This window comes from Xiphias gladius, chromosome 3 (genome assembly GCF_016859285.1).
Source record: "Xiphias gladius isolate SHS-SW01 ecotype Sanya breed wild chromosome 3, ASM1685928v1, whole genome shotgun sequence".
Taxonomy (NCBI): domain Eukaryota; kingdom Metazoa; phylum Chordata; class Actinopteri; order Istiophoriformes; family Xiphiidae; genus Xiphias; species Xiphias gladius.
In genome coordinates, this window is record NC_053402.1 from 6,443,280 (window position 1) to 6,451,484 (window position 8,205).

The following is an 8,205-nucleotide window of genomic DNA, read 5'->3' on the forward strand; positions in this document are numbered from 1 at the left end:
AGCACCACTATTGACAGAAAGGCAAAAAAAGGCAAGACTAATATTGCAAAAACTTTCACAGAAAAGCCAGAGTTTTTTCTGGAATAATGTTCTATGGACAGATGAAACCAACGTAGAGCTTTTTCAGTATGCAGTGCATCAGTTTGTTTATAGACGACAACTTTAAGCCTATAAGAAAAAGTACACCCTACCTACAATAAAATATGGTGGAGGTTCTATCATATTGTGGGTCTGCTTTGCTGCCTCTGGTACAGGAGGCACTGAATGTATCAAAGGAATGAAGAAATCTGTCAATTCTGACTTTTGTTACTTTTGGGGAAAATTTCAGACTAAAGGCCAGTTAAACGGGCAAGGCCTGTTCAACTAGGGACAAAAGCCGTGTCCCCCATTGGAAAAAAGCTGATTTTGGATCAGTGGTTAAGGTTAGGGTTTGGATTTGGGTTGGGCAAGTAGTGGTTATGGTTAGGGTTAGAAATTAATGCAAGTCTATGTAATTTCCCCGAAAGTGAAAAAAGTAAACATGATGATGGTGTGTGTGTTTGTATGTTTGTGTGTATCTGCCGTCCTGTTAGGAAGAAGAATGGACTGCATTTATATAGCTCTTTTCTAGTCTTATCAACCACTCAAAGCCCTATACACTACAAGCCACATTCACCCATTCACACAAACATTCATACATCCCATTCACACACACACACTCACATATACTGGGGTTCAGTATCTTGTCCAAGGACACTTCGACATGCGGACTGGAGAAGCAAGGTCAAACCACCGACCTTACAATTAGTGGATGAACCGCTCTACCTCCTGAGCCGCAGCCACCCAAAAGATATGCCCCAAAAATGCGACGTAGCTCAAAGGTTTTGCTTCATTTCTGGCCTTGTACTAGTCAGATATTTAATACGTTGTATATCCACAGTAATATATGATAATGTGCTGATAATCTGTGCTGCCTGCTGGGTATGTGATAAGACAGTGAGGATTTTGAGGAAACATCTGGAGCAATTTAGTCTGACACACTTTGATTAACATCCTGATAATCAGGAAGCTGTAGTTTATCAAAAGATCACCGGTTTGGTTCTGCTAGCAGAGCATCTTCTGATAAGACTTCAAGCATCTTTTTCTCAGTTTATACAATTCCTGCTTTCATGTGAATGTCCTGAATAATTTTTCCATTACAAAACATAAATGTGGCTGCAGCTCTGAAGTGGTGACCTTTCAGAAAATACTTTGATAAAAAACCCCAGAAGTGTTGTTGCTCTACTTAGGAATTTAGTTGTTTATGCATAATGTTGATTCCATTTCCGAATGTCTATGGCATGTGTCAGATGTCAATAGATAAATGGTTCTAGATAAATATGTCTTCATGTTCCATTTTTGAAACATTACAATGCAAATAGTATTGTGTCATCTTGTTTGAATCTTTATCCAAGTGTTATTTACAATATAGAATAAATAAATCTTTTGTAAATATTGCCATATGTGACTTATTGGTTAAAGATGAGAGTTATTTTGGTGGTATTTAACTTTTCTTGTATGGCAGCCTTGTTTTTTGTTCAGTACAGCCCCTTTTTTGTGTGCTCAAGGTGTGTGCATATTGGCTGGCAGTCAGAGTGCAACATCTGCAGCTGCCCCCACATGATGCAGTTTTTCTCTTTTTGTTTAAATCCAACCCAAAAAACAAATTACAATGTGAATAACCCCTTTTTAATTTAACCATGAAACATTTCTACTATTTTTTTCCAAAGAACTCTGTCCTTTCATTTGTCATCAAACACCTGTTGGGAACTGCCCTGGACATTGGCAGGAACATTTTCTGCGGGTGCCACCATTGGTTCAAATAGCAGAGCAGAATTACAAAATAAAGAAAACCACAGAAATATTTTCCGCATGACTTAAAGAAAAGGTGTTGAGTTTTGAACGAACCAAGTAATTTTGACAATTTACTGTAAAGACTACAATTCAGAAAGGATGCTGGAGAATTTTTTTTTTTAAATTTGCTCAGATACACAACAGTGGTATGTTGTACTTGGACTTTGAAGCAATTAACTTACTGTATCTGTGGCTTAGGTCTTGAACTCACTCAGAGCCTCCTCTCCCTTCCACATACTGTTATCTTAGTGAGTTTCCCATCACTGAATGAACTGAAGGGAATAAAAAAAATGTGATCCACACAGATGTTCTCAGGAACACAAGGACAGTATTGTCCACTTGGATGAGTGTGGGAGCTGCACATCTAAGTAGAAAAATATGGAAAGTGCATTTTATTTCCCTGGATATTTTCAGTCACAGGAATCATCTACACAAGCTGTAAACCTAATTCAAACATATTTTGACAGAATAAAAGCCTGAAGGATATGAGGTCTTGGAATCTGCTGCCAATGCACAGGTCTTCAAACATTCAACTCTTCTGAGCCAATTTTGGAGAACTCATTAACCTCATAATTGATCAGATTTATTGCTTTTACTTGAAGACACAAGTCAGGTTAATAAGAATTGATCTAGAAAGTGGTATCCGGGGTTACTATATAAGGGAACTGGTTTCATAAAACATGAATTAATTAAAGTCTGTCTGTCATATAGGTTAATTTGTCTCTTCCTGAGTTTAAGGATTCTTCTTCCACATCATTGAATCTGAGCTTATGGCAGCTATGATAAATATTTTTATATGAATTATCACGACTACTTGTATTTTAAAGGAGTGGCTCCTGGTGACAAACTCACTGAGAATTATCGTCTGAACCTGTAGTTTCCTTCAGCACTACAGCACTTTCAGTGTCTTTCAGCTCATTGTTTTATTTTCTGACCCACAATTTTACTGTTGTGGTTTACTCTCATCGCTCTTATAGCGTAATTTTCAGCCATAGCAGAAAGCTATTTTCAGTGAAAAAACACTTAATACTGAACTCTAAAAACCCAGTGTACAATACCTGTCCCACAGCTAGACTAAGTTAGTGACTAGCTGATGAAACATTTAGCAGCTACACAACCAGATCAAAAACAGCTAAAAGAGAGTGCTTATTGCGCTTACATTTATCAGGTGACAAGAAACACAACTCCAAAGGAATGATAATATTGCTATGTGACTGTTGGATGTGTATATAAGCAACTGTTTCACCATATCACCTCAAAAGGTGTCTTTGCTTCCCCCAAGTGGCCAGAAAAATCTGTTATTCCAGGTTTAAAGAACAACTGCCTGTTTTAAACCTCTGTATTTGTCATAAAATGCTTATACACATTATTTATTTGGAAGGACTTGCTAATCATTCACATGGTGACAGAAGCAAATGTCAAGCAGTATAAAAAAAACCTGAAAAGCTCTGATTATTCTCTCTTTATAAGATAAAAGTCAAGAGTCCTTGACGAAAGGAAAGCCAGTATAAGCCAGTAAAGCATGAGAAGAAATCAGCTGTCCGATCTGAGGTAGGGAAAAGATGTTGTCCACACTATACAGAAACTGTAATTGTGTGTATAGAGGCATGTCAATCGATGAACAGTAGAAGAAGAAAAGAAGACTTAAATAAATCTGGCTAACTACCAGTCACTTCAACATTCCTCACCCAAATGTGTCTCCTTCTCCATTGGGTTATGGAACTGCAAGTCTGACTTAACAAAGCTGATTTTGATGCTGCCTATGGTAACCAGCTATCCCTTGAGCTACTGGCATTCACTGAGGTTTGAATCAAACCAGAAATCACTACTACCCTGGCTGTGCTCTCCCTAACTACACATTCTCTCATACCTCCTGTTCGTGGCCTCTGGCAAGGAGGTGAGACTGGCCTCCTATTTTTCAACTAACTGAAATTCACACAACTGCTGACTGGATGAGCTAGACACACTGTTGTCTTCCATTCCCAAATATGGCTGTCCTCTACTCATCCTAGGTGATATGAACATCCATTTAGACATTCCGAGCTCTGCGTACTTCCTGTCCCTGATATACTCGTTTGACATAAAACGGATTTACATTCCTCCGACACACAACCCCCTGTTGATCTCAAGGGTTATCAGTTGCTCCTATCATCCTTCTCAAACTAGCATAGTGCTACTCAATCCTCCACCACTTCAACCAGAAACAGGCAAGATATCTTTGCCTCCTTAAACAGTCTCCCCCGGTTAAGAGCAAAACACTCTGTATGTTAAGCCCTCTCATTGAAGGCAGCACATCAGCAGCCAAAGATGTAGCAATCCCTCTCTGCTCTCATGCCCTTGTCTGGTCAGTGGCTCGCCACCTCCAGCACTCTGACCTTACTGAGGGCAAAGCACCAAAAATTAAGACATGTAGTAGTCCTACTAAATGTCCTTCTCTCTCTCCTCAGGTCAATGGCGCATCACTTCTCTCATTCAACCCTGACTGAGACTGAGGTATCAAAACTCCTGACTTGTACCAATGCTACTACATGTGTGCTGGACCCCATTCCCACCAACCTCCTCCAAGCCATATCTCACAACATTGTGCCATAAATCACACACTTGATAAATGTTTCACTGGTTTCGGGAACATTTCCAATTGCCTTGGGTAACATCTCTCTTCAAAAAGCCTTCACTCGACCTTGCTTGTTGAGAACTACTGACCAGTTTTGTTACTTCCATTCTTATCTAAGGCTATCGAAGGGGTGAAAGTCAGGTCTCAGAATTCCTCTAACAGATTGCCCTCCAAATCAGTCAGGCTTTAAGACTGGCCACTCCACTGAAACAGCTCTGTTGTCCGTGAAGCTCTAAGGGCATCCAGAGCTGCAGCTTAGTCCTCTTAGTCCATATCTTGCTGGACCTATCAGCAGCCTTTGACACAGTGAATCACCGCATCTTGATTTGTACTCTCCGATATCTCTGCTTTCTTGGTTTCAATCCTATCTCACTGGTTGTTCCTTTAATGTGTGATTGCAAGGACATAGGTCTTATTCCATCCCCTCCTCACAGGGGTGCCCCAAGGCTCTGTGCTGGGGACCCTTCTCTTTGGAATAATCACTAGCTTCTTGGATCAATATCCGTTTGCATGGCTTCTCATATCACTGCTACACAGATGACACCCAACTATAACTTTCATTCCCACCAGATGACCCCTTGGCTTGATCTCAGCTTTTCTCTCAGACATATCCACATGGATGAAGGAATGCCACCCACAACTAAACTTCTGATCCAGGCCAACAAAGCTCTCCATCACAATACCAATATCAAAATCGCCTCTTCATCTCTCCCCCCAACCAAGGTCGCATGAAACCTGGGTGTCATGTTTGATGACCATCTATCCTTCTCCGGTGGTCCAGAATTCAGAGGCGCATCTGGTTTTCAATCAGCCCAAAAGTGTACATGTCACTCCGCTGCTCATTGATGACCACTGGCTACCCATGGCTGCCCAAATCAAATTCATGTGACAAATGCTTGCCTACAAAATGACTTCTGGGTCTGCACCCATCTACTTGAACTCAATCATATAGGCTTGTTTTTGGCCACTGCGTTCCCCCAAGGAACGTCATCTGTCATTCCCATTCCCTGCACACAAGGCAATCACAGTCGAGACTGTTCTCGTTTGGGGTGTAACAAGCTACCAAATGTTATCAGAGAAGGGGCGTCCCTTTCTATCTACAAGAATCTCTTTAAGACTCATCTCTTTTGAGAGCACCTCCTCTCTTGAGAGCACCTCTAACACCCTAATATGTCTAACTAGCACTTACTGTGCAATTTCGGTGCACTTCTTTACCTGATCTCCTTGAACTCCCTCTTATTGAGCAGATTTAGTACTTAGTACTTACTACAAGGTCTCCTACTGCGCTTAAGCTTTAGTTTTGTCCCTCACTTTTAAGTCGCTTTGGCCAAAAGCCAAATGAGTAAATGTAAATGTAAATGTGATTGTTATCCGGTACATCAAAGACAACATCCCAGCCAGCCTGAACCCTCACCAATTTGCTTTCAGAACCAACAGATCCACAGAAGATGCCATCTCCACTGCCCTCCACTCAGATCTCACACAAGTTGAAAATAACACCTACATCAGAATGCTGTTTTTTTTAATTCAGCTCAGCATTCAATAAAATCTCCCCCATGAAACTAAGTGCAAACTTAGCACTCTGGTCTTAATTACCGCAGTCTGCAATTGGATATTGGACTTTCTCACAAGCAGCCCCCAGAAAGTTCGGATTGGCAGTGCACCTGCTCCATTCAAGTGTTCCACACTGGAGCCCGCTCAGGGTTGTGTGCTCAATCAACATCACAGAGAACCTGTCATGATCATTGCACAACCCCAACCTGTTAAAGAAAGCTCCAAAATGACTGTACTTCTTAAGGAAGTCAAGTTTTTGTTAACAGAGGAGGTTTATCAATTGAAAGCATCCTAACTGGAAACATCACAAACTGGCATGGGATGTGCACAGCCCAGGACAGGAAGGCTCTGCAGGGGGTGATTAAAACTGCCCAGAACATCATCGGTACCCATCTTTCAAGCATCAGTGATATTGGTGAGGTGAGGTGCCTGTGCATAGACCAAAGAATACTAAAAACCAAAAACCCACCCCAGCCACAGCCTGTTCACCCTGCTGCTGTCTGTCAAGCAATACAGAAGTATCCGCTGCTGTACCACCAGACTTCAGAGCAGTTTCTTTCCTCAGGCTGGGAGACTACTGAGTTCATCCTTGAAACTCCACCATGAAAATAGTATAATTTTTATGACTTGATTATTTTTTCATTCAATAATATAACTTTTGTCTTTTGTGAGTGGTATAAAGAGATTACATTTGCAATTTTGTCATACAGTCTTGTGTTGCATAATGATAATTAAATTGAATCGTGGATCTTGAAAGTACCTTTGGCAGCGATTACAGCCTCGAGTCTTGTGTATGACGCTACAAGCTTTGCACACCTTGCACACTTCTCCCTATCCCTCATGCAGAAGAACACCCCTTTGATGTTTAGAAGGCCAAACAGTTCCATCTTGGTTTCATCAGACCAGATAATCTTGTTTCTCACAGTCTGACAGTCGTTCAGGTGTTTTTTTGCAAACTCCAAGCGGGCTTTCATGTGTCTTTCACTGAGGTGAGGCTTCTGTCACTCTGCCATTACGTCCAAATTGGTGGAGTGCTGCAGCGACGGTTGTCCTGCTGGAAGCATCTCTAATCTCAACACAGCATCTCTGTAACTCAGCCAGAGTGACTATCAGGTTCTTAGTAACCTCTCTTACCGAGGCCCTTCTCCCTTGATTGCTCAGTTTGGCTGGACGGCCAGCTCCAGGAAGAGTCCTCCTTGTTCCAAACCTCTTCCATTTAAGAATTATGGAGAGAAAGAAATGGGAGGTACCAGAGTTAAATTTAAAGTGTCATAGCTAAGGGTAGGAATACTTCTGTCAATGTGTAATGTCAATTTTTCGTTTTTGATAAATTTGAAAAAAATTTCAAAATGCTGTTTTCACTCTGTCATTATGGGATATTGAGTGTAGATTGATGAGGGAAAAAATGAGTTTAAACAATTTTAGCATAAAGTTGCAACATAACAAAACGTGAAAAAAGTGAATACTGAATATTTTCTGAATGCACTGTATTTACACATCTAGCACTCACTGCATAACATTAACATTGATTTGGAGTCATGTCAATGACTGATAAATTAAAGTTCAATATTAGCTCTCCTTTTAGCTCTGTTTTGGTCTCCACCAACAAATATAAATGCATATAGTGTAAAATATTGTATTTTTTATTTTCTAACATGGTCATATGGTATAGAAAACTTAATGTTAGGATGAAGAAACTGCAGAGAGTGGTTAATATAGCCAGTAAAAATATAAGGGTTTTTAAACACAAAGAACAAATCTCTTCACATTGTAAGTGACTCCATTGTAAGTGAGTTGTACTGTGTGGTTTAGTAGAAGACAATTTCCACATTGCAGTCAATTAAATTCTGAATTAAGGTTTATTTTCCCTGCCTTTTTAGTTTGTATTCAAGTCAAATCTGCTTGGAATTAACTATGAAAAATTATGCTTGTATTGTGCTTCCCCCTAGTGGTCAAAAACCATTACAACCAAAGAGTTGGCACACAAAGTTGGACATTACCAACAATTGTTCTCAGATCAAGGTGCACATATAGGTGATGTGCTATAATGTAACAATAAAGGATACAATGCAGTGTCTGATATTGAAATCACATTTATTGTTTGTTCTGGAGTTGATTCACTTAAAACTTAACCCTTTGTGTACAGTACAGTTCTTTCCACAACT